The sequence below is a fragment of the Maylandia zebra genome, linkage group LG14 (assembly GCF_041146795.1).
Source record: "Maylandia zebra isolate NMK-2024a linkage group LG14, Mzebra_GT3a, whole genome shotgun sequence".
In the NCBI taxonomy this organism is placed as follows: Eukaryota; Metazoa; Chordata; class Actinopteri; order Cichliformes; family Cichlidae; genus Maylandia; species Maylandia zebra.
The window spans coordinates 29527196-29542063 of record NC_135180.1 but is presented as its reverse complement, the minus strand read 5'-3'; the positions used below and the strand labels follow the sequence as shown (position 1 = coordinate 29542063).

Genomic DNA, 14868 nt, shown 5'->3' with positions numbered 1-14868 from the left:
AACTTCCTCGGGGATGAAATGCCGGATTGGTAGCGAGGCTACAAATACACACAGCCACTCTATCACTTGACGCATACTGCTCCTACGTGCTACGGTTATGAGCCGAGTTACGCCATGTCTCAAGTTTTGTGAGGTGCTTTTTTGATATTTAATGGATCGATTATGTTTTTTATTTCTCTCCGATATCCGATCCAGTAATTTACGTCAGTATCGGACTGATACCGATACGTAATATCAGATCGGTCCATCTCTAATATATACATACACATATTTAATAAATGCACTTTAGAACAGCAAGCAGCAACATGACGCCGCCTCTCTGGGAACATCTCAGGCCCCCCTAGGTGTGGAGGCCTATCTCCCCCCACCACACTCCCTGCTGGTGGCTGATGTCCTCAGCTGTCGGTGCGTTGGTGGTTCTCGGTGTCCGGGGCTGAGTGCTCAGGTATGTACCTGATGTACTCCCAGCGGCAGCTTGGCAGGGCCTGGCACCTGTGGCCAGGTCGGGCCCCTTCCGGGAGGTTGGGTGCCCTCGGACCTCATGCCTATGGGACCGGGGCTCGGTCCGCTCTGGCACGACTGGCTGCTGGCAGAGGCTGCAGGCTCGTCACAGTAGTTCCCTGTAGCTTCTGCACCTTGGCTTCTGCACTGTGGCTGCAGGGTGACCTCACATCTGGTGCTCTCCTCAGCTCTTTCCGGGAAGGTGGCGCAGTTGCCTCTCCGGTGGTCATCTTTAGGCTTTCGCACTCTGGGAGACCTGTGGATGTTCGGTCCTGGGTCTCCTCCATGTCTGCTTCATGCTCTGGGGGGCAGGGCTATGGCTCCCTACACCCTCTAGCACAGTGGTTCCCAAACTTTTGTTGCTAGGCCCCCCTTTGTTTTACAAGGACAAAGAGGAAACAAATCCTGTCGGGGATACCTACCTTGGCACGACAGGTGTTGTGCAGGTGAAGCCAAAGGCAAGATATGCTTCATTATGTGTTCTATTTTTTGGCTGGCAAGGAAGTTGGTTTGGAAACATATTTGGCGATGCTTCAACCTCTGTTTTGTGTTTGTGTGAAAGCCCAGTCCAAAAACATGTTCATTATGGTAGCAGCGTGAAAGCATTCAGTTTTTTTCATACCGCCATTACAGAGCCATTGCCCTCCCTCCCCGCACCACTGCTCTAGCAGGTCGTTACATGGATAAACCTTTTGAACTCAAGTGCGCTCACACACACAGGTGTACACACGGGTGCTCACAGACACAAAATATATCTTCCTTGGCTGCTACCTTAAAGCATATTGAGCGTTGTCAATCTTGCGTGCTGCTCAATAACATTCAATATTTAGCATTTAGTGTTACTTACATGTATCTAGGTTGTTGCTTTGATCTCTGTATTGTGTTGTTCTCTGGTTGTTTGTTTTCTTTTTTCTTCTTTTAACAGGTGATACAACAGATTTTCTCAGTCTGCTCCTACAGTCCCCCTTTCCACCCGTTTTTCTTTCTCCCTTTCTTTCTTTCTCTTTCTCCTTTACTGTTTAAATGTCTGTCCAATTTGTCATAACTTAACATAAAATAAAATAAAATAAAATAAAATAAAGAATAATAATATGGACCAATCAAGTGGACCAATATGGCATTGCCATATTTTCTCCACTTGAAAAAATAAATCCGTTGGGCATCTTTCCTGGCCTTCAGAAAACAATTCTGATTACTAAAGTATGGAACGGGACAGGCAACAAGAAAAAAAAACTCTCTTGACTGCTCCATCTATCAATAGTATTGTGGCATCGAGGGGAATGGGTGTGAAAGGAAGCTGACGACACTGCGTAGCAAGGTTTTGTGTGATCGTTGTTCTCGAAGGCTGTAACCATTAAAATAATGATGCACAGTCATCCGTCAGACAACTCCAGCAGTCCAGCAGAAGATATTTGGCTACAGAAGACAGTAGAAGATTTCTTTACTGCTCTTAATTTTTGGTTTTTTAAAATTCATTTAATAATGACACTTTGTCAACTCTGAGAAGTGCTTCAATTCTATATGGCAGATAACAACTCAGTGAATAATGTTTTTTTGCAGCGACCTAATGACCGGATGATTATTGTGCAGATTCTGGTAATAATATTTCTTTGTATTAACATGTTGCTCATCCTGACTTTTATAAAAAAAGAATCGTTTCACACATCTGCACGCTACATCTTATTTTCTGTAACATTACTGTCGGACAGCATTTTGTTATTTGTGAGTGATATCCTGGTAATCTTAACCTATTTTGAATTTAGAATACAAGTGTGGTTGTGTATAATCATCACTATTTTTGTGCTTATGTATACTTTTGTCACACCAGTTACTCTGACAGCAATGACTCTGGAGCGCTATGTGGCCATTTGTATGCCCCTGCGTCATGGACAGCTGTGGTCCACACACAGCACTATGTACTGTATCCTGATCATTCATGTTCTCAGCTCTGGACCATGCATAATTATTCCGTCCATGTTCTTTGCTTCTGCCTCACTTAAGTTCTACAAGCAATCCATGATATGTAGTGTAGAGGCATTTACTCTTTACAGATGGCAGGATCATGTTCGATCAGCTGTGTTTCAATGTTATTTCTTGATTATGGGCATCACTATTGCATACTCATATGTTCAAATAATGAAAGTGGCCAAAGCAGCATCAGGAGATAAAAAGAAGTTGACACATAAAGGACTCAAAACAGTGATCCTTCATGCTTTCCAGTTGTTGCTCTGTCTCATTCAGCTGTGGTGCCCATTCATTGAAACTGCAGTGCTTCAGATTGATTTAAGGTTATTTATAGATGTCAGATATTCTAACTACATTATGTTTAGTATTGCTCCAAGGTGCCTGAGTCCTCTGATCTATGGCCTCAGGGATGAACATTTTTTTCTTGTACTGAAAAGTCTTATGCCTACTTCATCCTGTTCAAAATAAACATAATTTGAGTTACATCAGAAATATAAATGCTGCCATTCATATTTCCTCAGACCATACAGGAAATGACTGTTTAAATATGCAACAGTAATTTTATGTAAATAATGATTAATTTTGAATTAATCGTAGTTTTGCAACTTGCTTTCCTGTATATGTTCAGTGATGCTATATTGTTATGCATTTAAACAAAACTCTGCAGTTACATGTCACTTTTCCGGTGCAGTTTACACATACGTTTAAAATAATAAAATAAAATTTAAATAAATGTTAAGTGTATCTACACAATTTGTCCCAGGGATTTTTTTCCTAATAGAAGATGATTCACTTTCTCAGAATGAATTGTAGAGTTTTTATGATGTTGCAGCTTGATTGATTTAGCTTTATCTGTTATGAATTGTTGCAACATAATTTAACTGAAATTTATAAATGATTAAGTATGTGCAACATGACAAGACCTAAAAAATATCATTGAAAGTCAGGATTATGTGACAAACAAATGATATATGAAAACAAATACTACTTTTATTTTATTGCTGTTATGTGAATGGGGAAGAATGATGAAGATGGAATAATGTTATTTTGACAAACTTCTATGGTACTGATCATAATCCTACGGAGCCCCGCAAGGGACATAGCAGAAAAAAAAACTAAGATGAACTTTTGCAAGATCTTTTTTGCGAGATCTCGCAAAAACTTTGTGCAGATTCTTCTAACAATTTGTCTTTTTATCAACATGTTGCTCATCCTGACTTTTCTAAAAAAAAAAAAAAAAAAGAATCCTTTCACACATCTGCATGCTACATCTTATTTTCTATAACATTACTATCCTGGTAATCTTAACCTATTTTCATTTTGCAGTACAAGTGTGGTTGTGTATAATCATCACTATTTTTGCGCTTCTGCATACTATTGTCACACCAGTTACTCTGACAGCAATGACTCTGGAGCGCTATGTGGCCATTTGCATGCCCCTGTGTCATGGACAGCTGTGGTCCACACGCAGCACTATGTACTGTATCCTGATCATTCATGTTCTCAGCTCTGGACCATGCATAATTATTCCGTCCATGTTCTTTGCTTCTGCCTCACTTAACTTCTACAGAAAATATGTGATTTGCACTGTTGAGTTGTTTATTCTTTACAGGTGGCAGGATCAAGTTCAATCAGCAATACATCAGTTTTATTTCTTGATTATGAGGATTATTATTATTTTCTCATATGTTCAAATAATGAAAGTGGCCAAAGCTGCATCAGGAGAGGATAAGAAGTCAATACACAAAGGCCTCAAAACAGTGATCCTTCATACTTTCTAGCTGATCCTCTGTCTCATCTAGCTGCCTACCCCATTTATAGAAAACACAGTCCTTCAGATTCATTTTAATTTATTTTGAAATTTCAGATATTTTAATTATTTATTATTTAGTATTGTTCCAAGGTGTCTGAGTCCTCTCATTTATGGACTCAGGGATGAAAAATTATTTTTTTCACTTAAATCTTTTGCTTACTTCATCATGTTCAAAAGAAACCTAATTTGACATGCTATATCAATTATAATTATAATGTTTACATTCATTGTTTAACAAAGCATTCATTCATTTTGATCCTATTGATTATTTATTAATCTTTATCTTCCCACTATTTGAAGAGGTGGTTTTGTGTTTAGCTGTTGTGTATGTCATGTGTTGTTTTACTGTAAAAAGAGGAAACCTTTATGCATTTGACTTTTCAATCAGAAACTATCTGTCAGGGACAATTTACCCTTTTAAATAAATGAATGAATTTAAAACTATCTAAATAAGGATGTGATCTGGTAGTCTTTTCTAACTATATAGCCATATTCCAGTTGAATCAGTAACACACAATGCCCACATCTATGTTCATAACAATGCACACTTTTTAAAATAATATTTTTATCTTTTAATTTACTATTTTATGATATAATTATTTATTTTCAGTTACAGAAAGGAAAATCAGATTTATCGCTCAATATGTTCACAACTACGATTAGATGCTCAGATAGCTATAGCCTCTGTGGTGGTTCTTTCCCTTAAGCCAGCTTTTTTTTATTAATTAACCAATTATCATTTGTGTTTTTCAGTAATTATTCAGTAAAGTATTAGTTTAATTGATTGTATATTTAATAATCTGAGTTTAAAAATAAAATAAAACTGATTTTGGTGTTGACTGAAGGCAGCATGGTTGCACGGTGGTTAGCACTGTTGCCAGCACTGTTGCCTCACAGCAATAAGTATCACGGTTCTGGATCAGTTTGACCCAGTATTTTCAGTTCTCACGTTTTGGTTTGATTTTGTATTTTTGGTTTTGAGCCTTTTAAGATTAGGCTCAAAACTTTCCTTTTTGCTAAAGCATATAGTCAGGGCTGGACCAGGTGACCCTGAATCCTCCCTTAGTTGTGCTGCAATAGACGTAGGCTGCCGGGGGATTCCCATGATGCACTGAGTTTTTCCTTTCCAGTCACCTTTCTCACTCACTATGTGTTAATAGACCTCTCTGCATTGAATCATACCTGTTATTAATCTCTGTCTCTCTTCCACATCACGTCTTTATCCTGTCTTCCTTCTCTCACACCAACCGGTCACAGCAGATTGCCGCCCCTCCCTGAGCCTGGTTCTGCCGGAGGTTTCTTCCTGTTAAAAGGGAGTTTTTCCTTCCCACTGTCGCCAACGTGCTTGCTCATAGGGGGTCATATGATTGTTGGGTTTTTCTCTCTATCTATTATTGTGCAATATAAAGCGCCTTGAGGCGACTGCTGTTGTGATTTGGCGCTATATAAATAAAATTGAATTGAATTGAAAAAGGATAAGCAGAAGTGGATGGATTTTGACTGATTTACAGTAAAACTGCAGCTTTACCATTTAACTTGATATTATACCAAGCTAATATCAGCCTTTGCTAATAATGATGGTTCTCTTAAAGCTATAGCACAGATGTTTTACTCTTTGCCTAAAATAATAATTCAATTCAATTTTATTTATATAGCACCAAATCACAACAAAAGTCACCTCAAGGCGCTTCATAGGTACAGAGAAAAACCCAACAATCATATGACCCCCTATGCGCAAGCACTTTGGCGACAGTGGGGAGGAAAAACTCCCTGTTAACAGGAAGAAACCTGCAGCAGAACCATGGTCAGGGAGGGGCAGCGATCTGCTGCGACCAGTTGGGGTGACAGAAGGAAAACAGGATGAAAGACATGCTGTGGAAGAGAGACAGAAGTTAATAACTAATATGATATGCTATAATAAAGTTCATAGTAATGGTTTTAACTGAAAAACATGCAGGTTTATAGGCAGTGTTGGGAAGGTTACTTTTAAAATGTATTCCATTACAGATTACAGAATACATGCCCCAAAATGTATTCTGTAACGTATTCCGTTACGTTACTCAATGACAGTAACGTATTCTGAATACTTTGGATTACTTAATATATTATCATGCTTTTTACAACAACGTGAATGTACTATTGCTGTGTGATTTATTACTATTACTGAAGGTCCGCGACTCCGAACTGTAGTAAAGGGACCTCTGACTAATACAGCGGGGTCCCTGTCGGCTCGTAGCCGAAAAATAGCTTTACTTTGTTGTGTGGGTCAACTTTTTTTGCGAGAGACAGAGAGAGGCGTTGAAAGGCTGCTCCAACGGAACTTATTGTTTTCGGAGGAAAACACGAACACAGCGTACAGTCGAGTCTTAATAGCTTACTTACAACTGGGCTCGTCAGGCACTCTTCTTGGCTGAAGTGGTTATTATTATATTTACATGCTTCCAGCTCCCGTTTTTCCTCGATGACAACTCGTACCTTTCCACTCCCCTTTTTCTCCCTCCTCGCGCTCACAGACCCATAACGTGTATGGCAGTCCATTCTCCCTGCAACACGGACTATACTGCCCATGATGCTACATTCTTTAGAGCTATGCTTGTAGCATTCTGTCTGTTAGCTTAGCACAACAACAACAACAACGAAAAGGCGCTCTCTCACCCAGGAAACACACAGTCGCAGAGAGAGAGAGAGAGCGTTGCCCTGTAACCATGGCAACCGTAACGCTGCCGCCTGGAACAACAGAACGTAGCTGTCAAACAAAACCCAAACAGTCCTGACCCGCGACAAAATGAAACAGGAAAGTACCGCAGTGTAATCCATTTATTTCAACAAAGTAACTGTATTCTGAATACCACCTTTTTAAACGGTAACCGTAACGGAATACAGTTAGTCATATTTTGTATTTTAAATACGTAACGGCGGTACATGTATTCCGTTACTCCCCAACACTGTTTATAGGACACCAGGTTTATAATGAATGAAGTTTCATCAATAAAGGCATTCACCCATATACACATATTTAATAATCCCAGTAACACCATGCTAGTTCATAGCATCTCACAGTTTACTCAAAGCTTGTCTTCCTAGTCTCCACTTCATTCATGTTTCCTAGTATGTCACAGTTTGTTCTTAGTTCACATTCACTGTATTTCACAGTTCATGTTCTTATCCTCTTGTACCTTCATGCCACCGTAAATAAAACCCTTGTTCACGTCAAAGTTCTGTTTCTTGGCTCGAATTTGTTTTTTGGGTCCACTCCACATTCTGGCTTCCAGCTGTGACAGTTACCCACTTTTCATTAACTGCTTTAGCAAGACAAAATACAACAAAAATTGATATGTGCACTTAAAAGAGAGAATAATGAGGAAAAATACCTGAAGAAAAAACAATACATTTTGCATCTGACTTCTCTTCTCCGTTTTGAATTGTAAGTTATTAGCAAATTATTTTACCTATATTAGCCACGAATGGGACCATGAGGTCTCTGCTGGGTGGGTTACAGATGAGCTGAAGTAGCCACATATCTTTAAAATACACCTAGCATCAGTAAACCTACCAACTGGTCAATCTATGTGTGATCAGTTTTAGGATATAAATGTCTGATGTTTTTCAAGTCTTTCTTACATGTGTTATGCACTTGTCTCTATACAGTTTGATATAATCAAAGGCCGAAAAAAAATACAAAACTCTGCTATTTTTAACTTTCTCATTTATGGAAAATTAAGAGACAATGCTTAGTAAAGAAAGGACAGTTTTCACTTAACTGAATACCTCACAAACAGACCTAGTACCTGTCACAGTCACATCACTTTAGGAGTTTTTAAGACATAGAGCCAAAATAATGGGATGTAGTCTCACTTGTTGCACTAACTACAGGTGATTGCCTCCTCAGCAAACAACAACTTTTCAATTCTTTTAGGTCAGTTATGTTGAGTTTACTACAAAGTCTCCTGAGTATACCATCAATTACCTATTTAGAGGCATCGATGCTGAGGAGAATGGGTGCTAGGGGACGATGACAACACAGTAGAAAGAAGTTTCATGTGTTATTGTTATTCTTAGTTGCTGTAAGCTTCAAATTAATCCTTACTGCGCATGTGTAAAGCATGTGTAAAGTCTGACCGTACAAATCGGGTCTACCCGATCCGTACCGCGCATGTGCAGATGTTTTTTTTTTCTTCTTCTGTTCGTTTAATGGCAGTTTACTCCCCAGTGTACGAGGATACCGCCACCTGCTGACCGAGCGAATAAACCCTATTGTAAACTGAATTAGCGTCATTACAAACGTGTGTTAAATTTGATTTAGCGATAGTCGAGTGTGTTTATGCTTGTCTGTGAGGAGAGGATTGTTGGAATAGTGATGATGATGTGCGCTATCACTGTCAATTGTCAGTAAACACTTCATCTGGCTGATGAATCTACACGTGCGATATTACAAAGTCTGCATTATTAACTCTGTAATTAGGCGCCATTCTTCTTATTTTACGGCGCTGTTGCTCAATCGGGGGATGCTCTCTGTTGAGGAGAAAAGCATGAATTTCTTTGTATACGGATTATCCATTGTTTAAATGTCCCGGGCAGTCGAAAAGGAGGCAGAGCTGTTGAGAAATGCTAGGAGCTAACTGGGCGCTAACCGTATCAGTCAAATATATTGAATGTCGCAATGTTGGCAAAGAGAGGAAGTGACGTAAGATTTGCGCATGCGGGGTACCGATCGGGTTTCCGGTACGGATCGGGTAGTGACACACCCCCTCGCTTCCTGTGCTGAATCGTAAGCATAAGCGAATCACTCAGGACTCGCTCACCCCCTCCCTCCTGTGCTGAATCATAGAGCGAACGAATCACTCACTCACTCACTCACCCCCTCCCTCCTGTGCTGAATCATAGAGTGAGCGAACGAATCACTCAGGACTCACTAACCCCCTCCCTCCTGTGCTGAATCAAAGACTGAGCGAACGAATCACTCAGGACTCACTAACCCCCTCCCCTCCTGTGTTGAATCATCGAGCGAGCTAACGAATCACTCACTCACACCCCCCCCCCCGGCTCACAGCTTCTTCTTCTTCTTCTTGGTTGGCAACCAATGTTAAGGCGCATTACTGCCCCCTGGCTCACAGAGCGCAGTGGACATTTAGATGAGAAAATATATATTTGACACACTTAAGGAAAATACTAATGAAATATAAATAAACAAAATAAATGTTTATTAAGCAATTTTGATAGGAAATTGCTTAATTTTAGAAATGTTTTTGCTCTTTTTTCTCTATAAAATAGTTGCTGTTGTTGTTTTTTTTAATCATTCATCTTAGCAGTGGGATTTACATGAAAAGGGAAACAAATTAAGTTTGAGTGAAAATGTAAAATTTTTGCACTCTCTGGTCAACTGACTCAGTGAATCAAATGACTCAAAAAACCCGATTCACTTTGGTGAGTGACTCATTAACACTCGATTCAGTAAAAAGAATCAAATTTACCATCACTAATACTCATTGCCTTACAAAACAAAGGCAGCATACTTTTCCATCTTCTAATCTTTTTTTAATCAGTTACAGACAACCTCTTGTCTAAAGCCATCAAAAGTTTCTGTGGGTCTTCCACATGCAACTGAGTCACGTAAATGTTTGTAATCACTGAGATGTCTGCTGTGTTCTTAGTTCTGAAGAACTGAAGAAGCTGCTCAGATGAGGTGTGAAACGTCTTCAAGGAACTTAAAGAAGTCCAGACACTTTTCTTTTAGATTTAACCGTTGCACCAATAATTAATACAGCTGTACATTCATACAGTTTGCAAGACATGAACAATGTGGCCTTGTCAGTCAGTATCTCTTTTGGGATGCCAACTTGGAAGATGGCATGAAACAGAGCCTGCGCCACAACCTTTGCAGAAATGAAGCGCAACAGCACTGCTTCAGGGTATAGCATTGCTAATCCACCAGAACTAATAAAAAGTTATATCCATGTGCACTCTGGTGAAATGGACCGATGAGGTCCATGCATATGTGGCCAAATGGGACATCAATTAATGGTAACTCACACAAAGGAGCTTTTGGAATGGCTGGCTGGTTAACCAGTTGACAATGCGGCTGAATGCGGACCATCGACACATATCTGCGCAGAGGCCAGGCCAATAAAATTGTGCCATTCTTTGCTCCACAGTTTTGTCATATCCCATATGCCCTGCCATGGGGTTATATTGAGTTGCCTGGAAGATCATTTCCCAGCATCTTTAAGCAATGGGAAAAATGAACCAGTTTTCAATTTAAATGGACTAAACACTGCAGGTGTCCCGTCACATCATGTCAACATTTCAGGGTTGCGATCTTGAGTTTTACTTGGCTAATGCAACAAATCCACTGGAATGCCGTGGCATGAGGCATGATTTTTATTACATATTTGTCCCAATATAACAGAATAATTAGAAAAAAAAGAATTAGGATCTGAAACATAGAAGACAAACTTTTACTAATTTTGTGCAATAAATACCTAAAAGATGCAATACGTAGGGAAAAAAAATCAGCACATTTATTTTTCACAGACTTATCAGGGTAGGAGTTTATAAAAATCTAAATCAACAGGATATAGTTTTTTTCTCTGGCAGTAACTATGGCAGTTGGTTACATTCAACATTCAACCACTTTTTCTGAACTTTCAGAATAAGGGTTTTGTAATGGTCCATCAGTTCTTTCTGGTTGACCTGCCATTTTGTTATGTTCTCTCCCGCTCCCCTGCTTCCTTTTATGTGGGTATGTGTGTGTGTGGTCTGTGTGCCAGTGTATGAGTCATACCAGGCCTTTGGAGGTTCTGCGCTAAAGCCAATCAAGATTCACCGGCCTCTGCTGATGATCTTCATCATCTAGCCTACTACTTGACAGAGAGGCTGAACTTCGTCAATGCTGGCTCATTGGGTGACATAATGAGTACAGCCCCAGCTCCAGGGTGAGTCTGTCTTTATCCATTAACTAAGAAAAAAATTTAACTAATCGTCGTGTCTTGTTTTGTGAGGAACCTGGGAAGGAGAGGGCTGGCAGGAGCAGTGCACAGCTGTAAATATTGTGTTTTGGATTTCACCTCACACACCACAGATCAAGAACACTGAACAGAGTCGGGAGTTGCCATGGAAGGGATCACATTTTTGAAACTTCACTGTTCTTTGCTCACTGTACTACTACTACTACCACTACTACTACTACTACTACCACTACTACTACTACTACTACTACTACTAATAATAATAATAATAATAATAAAAAGCCCCTTCTTTTTTAAATTATATTTTTATTGAAAAAGAACATGTTACAATAAAGGGCATTGATATTATTTAGTCAAAAAAAAAGAATTTTTTCTTAGTCCTTTTGTTTTTCATTCAAATAACAAAAAGTGAACTCGGTGGCTTGACAGTGTATACAAAGTGCAGCATGTTTAACTTATTTACATAAAGTACAATTAATACATATTGTGAAGTAGAGGGTTGACCTGACATTGTACAGTGCATGGGAGATACACCAATTCAGGGCTGGTATTATCTAAATTCAGGGTGGAGGGGGGACAAGCAAGTCCATTTATTCCATATTTTGTAGAATTGGTCTTTTCAAATTTTTATGGAGAATGTCGATTTTTCCATTTTAAATATCTCAAAAATCACATGAAACCAATCCTCAAGTGTTGGCGGAGTTGGATTTTGCCACTTTCTGGTTATTAATTTTTAGCTGGCCGCTAATAGTGCTTGTAAGAGCTATGTGTTCCCTCCCCGGACCGAACCAGCAACCAGTTCCAAGTACAAATTTACAAAATTAATATCAAATTTTATATTTAAGACCTCACACAGAGTTTTATGAATCGCCAGCCAGTAATTTTTTAAGTTAGGGAAATCCCAAAAGATATGGTAATGATGTGCCACTTGTGATACACATCTTCTCCAGCATTCCACTGTCCCATTTTTATATCTAGTTTGATGAGGGGTTTTGAAAAATCTAATAATGTTCTTCCAGCAGTGGTCTCTCCAAGATATTGAACTTGCTGAGTACCAATGAAAATTACAAATCCTCTCTCAGCTTTTGTTTGTTATACCCTTCCCATTTAATATGCTTCCTTGCCTGAAGAAGCACATAATACAGTTTGGAGATTGCCTTTCTCAGAGAACCAACATCTGCTAATTTACCTGGAGAAGCTCTGATTTGTTACTATTGAGTTTAGTACTATTGAACCATGATGTTCAGCTAAACAGAGGGTGAGAGAGGACAGAGGGAAAGCAAAAATAGGTTTAGTAGACAGATAAAGCTGGGTGTCATCAGCATAACAGTGAAACTGAATATTGTATTTACAAAAGATGTGTCCAAGCATAAATAAATTTGCTGTTGCTAACCAGGAAGCCCTGTGTTTTGGGTCTTTTTCTTGCCCTCCAACCTGACAGAATGTTCCAGCCAGGTATTTACTCCCATTGTGGGGGCCACTTCCACAGAACGGCGCCTGATGGGAACCGAGCTGGCTGACGTAAAAAAAGATCCTGGCCAAAAGATCATGCCCGTTTCCTCTTTTTATATTGTAAAAAGAGGAAACCCTTTTGCATCTGACTTTTAAATCAGAAACTATTTGTAAGTAGGGATGGGTATTGTTTAGGTTTTATCCGATACCAGTACCAAACTGGTACTTTTGAAACTCTGCCAGTGCTTAAACGGTGCTCGAACCGGTGCTTAAAGAATGAAGAACACACACTTTGTCCAAAAACCTCTCATGTTTAGCTGTTTTTTTGTAAAAAGATAACAACGTTAGCCTTTTCTGCAGCTATAGGGCATATATGCAGTGTTGGGGAGTAACGGAATACATGTACCGCTGTTACGTATTTAAAATACAAAATATGAGTAACTGTATTCCGTTACAGTTACCATTTAAAAATGTGGTATTTAGAATACAGTTACTTTGTTGAAATAAATGGATTACACGGCGGTACTTTCCTGTTTCATATTGTGGCGGGTCAGGACTGTTTGGGTTTTGTTTGACAGCTATGTTCTGTTGTTCCAGGTGGCAGCGTTACGGTTGCCATGATTACAGGGTGACGCTCTCTCTCTGTGTGTTTCCTGGGTGAGAGAGCGTCTTTTTGTTGTTGTTGTTGTTGTGCTAAGCTGAATGCTAACAGAATGCTACTGCTCTAAAGAATGTAGCATCATGGGCATTGTAGTCCGTGCTGCAGGGAGAATGGACTGCCATACACGTTATGTGTCTGTGAGCACGAGGAGGGAGAAAAAGGGGAGTGGAAAAGTACAAGCTGTCATCGAGCAGAAACGGGAGCTGGAAGCATGTAAATATAATAATAACCACTGCAGCCAAGAAGAGTGCCTGACGAGCCCAGTTGTAAGTAAGCTATTAAGACTCGACTGTACGCTGTGTTCGTGTTTTCCTCCGAAACAATAAGTTCCGTTGGAACAGCCTTTCAACGCCTCTCCACACAACAAAGTAAAGCTATTTTTCGGCTACAGCCCTACACAGAACCCGACGTATTAGCCAGAGGTCCCTTTACTACGGTTCGGACCTTCAGTAACAGTAATAAATCACAGCAATAGTATATTCACGTAGTTGTAAAAAAGATGATAATATATTAAGTAATCCAAAGTATTCAGAATACGTTACTGTCATTGAGTAACATAACGGAATACGTTACAGAATACATTTTGGGACATGTATTCTGTAATCTGTAATGGAATATATTTTAAAAGTAACCTTCCCAACACTGTATATATGGTATCACTCTGGGCTGGAAGCAGTGCTTAAACAATGGGAAAACACAAACTTTGTCCAAAAACCTCTCATGTTTTGCTGTTTCCCACTTTTTCTTTGGTCATTTTAGCTTTTTTGGCCAGGGTGAAGGGAGTACCTGCCATCAAACAAGAAGAGAGCTGCATGTAACTACGACAGTGTTTGCTTGTTCACCTTACATGCATTAATGTAATAACGTGGTGAGCCTACTCAACGTAAATTACACACGAACAACATTAAGCTACTCGCCCAGAGAAGAACAGCTGCTGCTGCCATCATCATCAGTCATCACTTCTGCTACACTGGCAGGGCAACAGGCCAGGACTCTCCTCTTCGGGTTCTTGGGGGATGTTGCTAACTCCGGGTCCGATAACAGGCACCACATCTGCAGTAGATGTGCACGGTGTGAGGTCTCGCAGCAAGTGATCAAATACGGCGCATTTCTCGGCTTTTAAAAAAAAAACGCTATGCATCGGCAGGTGTTTTTCATCAGATTCGAGGTGTTACCTCCTTTGCACAGTATCACCTTAAAGCACTTGTTGCAGGCTGCTAAGTTTGCATCTTTTGCTGTGAAGTACAGCCAGACTTTTGACTGCTTTGCCTTGGGCATTTTTAATCTGTAGCTCTGCTCTAAAAGAACGTATGTACCTGGGCCCGCCTACTACGCTTGCAAAGGTAAAATGATTGGCTGGAATCCAAAGTGTATGACATCTCAGGGGAAAAAAAAGCACCGAAATAAAGCACCGAAATGTGCGCTGCTTTTTTCGTTCTGGTTACTACCGGTTGCCATAATGGCACCGGATACCGGTACCCACCCCTTTTTGTAAGGGACAATTTACAAAT

General features: G+C 39.8%; 2 pseudogenes; both read left to right on the top strand.

Annotated features, from left to right (window-relative positions):
• Positions 1-2076: 2076 nt before the first annotated feature.
• LOC112433020 (odorant receptor 131-2 pseudogene) lies at positions 2077-2945 on the top strand (annotated as a pseudogene).
• Positions 2946-3586: 641 nt separating this feature from the next.
• LOC112435950 (odorant receptor 131-2 pseudogene) lies at positions 3587-4469 on the top strand (annotated as a pseudogene).
• Positions 4470-14868: the final 10399 nt, after the last annotated feature.